At 29.2% G+C, this 3,570-nt stretch overlaps 1 pseudogene; it reads left to right on the top strand.

Annotated features, from left to right (window-relative positions):
* Positions 1-261: 261 nt before the first annotated feature.
* On the top strand, positions 262-3,227 carry LOC139816640 (calpain-7-like; annotated as a pseudogene).
* Positions 3,228-3,570: the final 343 nt, after the last annotated feature.

The raw sequence follows: 3,570 nt of genomic DNA, 5'->3' as shown, positions 1-3,570 counted from the left end.
TACTTTCTAAATTTCTAAAATATTGTACGTATTCCTTTAAATTCAATTTTTTGTACAAAATATTATATATATTTTATGTGATATTACTCATTCTAATAAATATACTTGAAATAATACTATTATTTTACTTCTTTTTAATGGCATTATATTTAATTTTTTTCTTTTGTGTTTTTCAAATAAATATTAATTATTTGCATGGTCTGATCAGATCAAGGAAGCGCAAGGTGACAATTTATTTAAATTTATTTAAAATGGGAACGGATGTATAATGTAGGAATTCGGTATACTTTTGTAAATTAGAATTATTTTTTGTAATTTGATGTAAATCATTTCTGAAACCAGTCGTTTAGATACATGTTTTCCAAATTCCTACAGGCTAATCTACAATGTGTTCTTTATTGCTTCCTGTTTTCTGCTCTTAACCTCTTTGCGACTATCTCATATTTCGCAATTCCGTCGCGTAACGTGATGTTTCTAGTCTCTTCTGAAGTTCGTCAATTTTTATCTTGGGCGACAGAGAACAAAAAACATCGCGTTACGCAGCGGAATTGCGAAATACGAGCACGGAGAAAAAGTTACGGTTGCTACAACAGAAAATGGTAATATTAAATTACTAATCGTACATAATTTATTACCTTAATCTTTTCCATTCTTTTAAATGTAATCACATTTGTCTTTACAGAATATATATAGATTTACATGCCTTAACTGGCTGGATACCTGAGAGATCAGCGATAAGACCGAATGAAGTAGATTTTAATAAGGATAATTTATTTGATTACTATTACGACTTCATAAAGGAGATGTGCTAGTCACTGTAGCCACAGGAGAGTTATCAGATTTGGACGCAGATCGTACTGGCCTTGTACCAAGTCATGCATATGCTGTTCTTGATGTGAGAAAGATTAATGTAAGGAAAGTAAAAGAATTATCCATTTAACATTTGTTTTAAATGTATTCTAATAATATAAATATAAACAAGGTTTTTACTTTTTTAAACACATTATATTTAGAGAGAATATGAAGTATTTAACTTAAATTGTATTAATGCACATGCAGGGAGAGAAATTACTGCAATTGAAAAATCCATGGTCTCATTTGTGGTGGAGAGGCAATTATTCTGAACTTGATACAAAACATTGGACTCAGAATTTGAAGGAAACATTGAATTATGATTCAGAATTTGCTTTGGTATTTGATAACGGTGTTTTCTGGATTGATTACGACAGTATATGTCGGTTCTTTGACGTATTTTTGGAATCCAGGATTATTTAATTACACTTATTGCGTACATCAGTATGTAACTCTTATTACTTATTACATCTGTATTATGTATTATGTAATTGCCCTTTCTTCTCGTATGCTATAGCAGTGATACGTTTAAGGTAATTCTATTTTATTATAGAATGTGGAAAGCTGGCATTGGACCTATGAGAGATGCATACAATATTGGTGACAATCCACAATTTTCATGAGAAGTACAGAATAAAGGCTCTGGTGTTATTTGGATACTTCTTACAAGGCATATTACAGACATAGCAGATTTTCGACGAAATCAAGAATATATCACAGTTTTAATTTACCGTGATGATGGAAAAAGAGTATATACTATCCACGTAAGTGTTATAATGAATTTTTTTATTCAATTTATCTTCAGTTACCAACAAATATATTATAAAATCCTGTTTATTAGACGCTCCGCCACCGTATATCGATGGTGTGAGAATAAATAGCCCACATTACTTGTGTAAAATCAAACTCGGTGATCAGAGTGACGCAAAATATACTTTGGTCATATCTCAATATGAGAAAACAAATACTATCTATTACACGCTCCGTGCATATGGAACATGTCCGTTTATATTACGGAAAATACCTCAACTTTATAAATATCATATTTTTAGATTGTCCTATTCTTAGATTAATTAATTTATATATTAACGTGATCTTTCATAGGTCACAGGTCAATGGAAGAACGTCACAGCAGGAGGATGTGGCAATCATCCCACTTATGTGAATAATTCACGATATCAAATAGTGCTTAAAGCGTTAGCAATAATAATTATTTATTAATTATTTTGAAAGGACCTAAACAGTATCAAATAGGCTTTGACATTAATACCGTTGTACTGAACGATGCAAATGCAGCACCTGCTTTTAAAACAAAAAGTTCTGGACTATTTAGGTCTGTATTTTATCTAGATTGTTTCGCATTCTTTTTATATAAATTTTATATTTACTATTTATTTTTATTTCTGTTTACAGATCCGGATTTGTATATTTGGAACTGGAAGATGTACCCGCAGGAACATACCATATTATTCCATCTACATATGTACCTGGAAAGACCATTCTTTTTAATTTGTAAATCTTGTAACTTGCAGCTATAACTTTTTTAACAAATTAAATAAATTGTTGAACTATAAATGCATATTTTTAAGCTGCATGTATATATAGCTGTATCATATGCGCGTACGTCGATTTGTCGACGTTTGTTTCATGTGGAATCTTTTTTTTTAATTGATCTTATTCGTAATCTATCTTTAATAAAAGTTTCATTAGGCGTTAGTGATTTTTGTCATAACTATATTGTTCAATTAAAAAATTTAAATTAAAATATATTATCTTAAAGTCCGGATCTTTGGATCTGACACCAAAAAAATAATTTTTCTTATAAAATTATACATGACATTATCCATTAATAAATTCTTTTCTAGTTTTAAGAACTATATATGGAAAAAGATAAAAAGTATATTAAACCGAGATTAAAGTTCGAGATAAAATCCGCATTGGTAGAAATAGACATTATAGATTATTGTTACATCTAAACGTGTTTTATTTTTGGCATCCATTACAATAAATATTTAATTAACAAAAACAAAATTAACATCTAGTAATTATTACGTGTATTCCACATAATTTTATTTTACAACTGATCCACTGGTAGATAGTATAGCCACGCAATACCTACAAAATAGAGAAGAACACGATTGCATAGTGTAGCTTTTGAACCGCGGAGATACGACGACAAGAAGAAAGATGTCGTCAGTTAACTACCATTGGGGTAGACGAGGCAGAAAACCGAGACAGTAACATAATTATTTTTAAGTCGTATTTTTAAGCAGTAATAACCATACACATATGAACACACACATACAAAGTGAATATGTGAATATGCTACGTTTCTTATACATACATGAAAACATAATTGCTAAATAAACATTTAATAAAACTATTATATTGTTGTTATTTATTCATACTTACCAAATCAAGTTTTATTTAAAATATGTATAATCTATTGTGTAACTGTAAATAAATATATTATTTACTGTATAATTAAATGCTGGTACATTCAAGAAATTTGTAATTCTGACCTGGATTTATATCCTGTCTAAACTACACATGTATGTTTAAATTGATGTTTTACCTAGTTATTGCACCAATAATGTTTAAATAAATCATAGCTTTAGTTTTTAACGCAGGAAAAAAAATTTAACGTTTAAGCGCCAACCAATGTTGATGCATTTTTCTGAAGAAATACTTACATATTGATTTTGTTGCATATTCGAA

Source organism: Temnothorax longispinosus, chromosome 1, assembly GCF_030848805.1.
Source record: "Temnothorax longispinosus isolate EJ_2023e chromosome 1, Tlon_JGU_v1, whole genome shotgun sequence".
Classification (NCBI taxonomy): Eukaryota; Metazoa; Arthropoda; class Insecta; order Hymenoptera; family Formicidae; genus Temnothorax; species Temnothorax longispinosus.
Note: the sequence above shows the minus strand (reverse complement) of the source record. Positions and strands in the feature narration are given on the sequence as shown.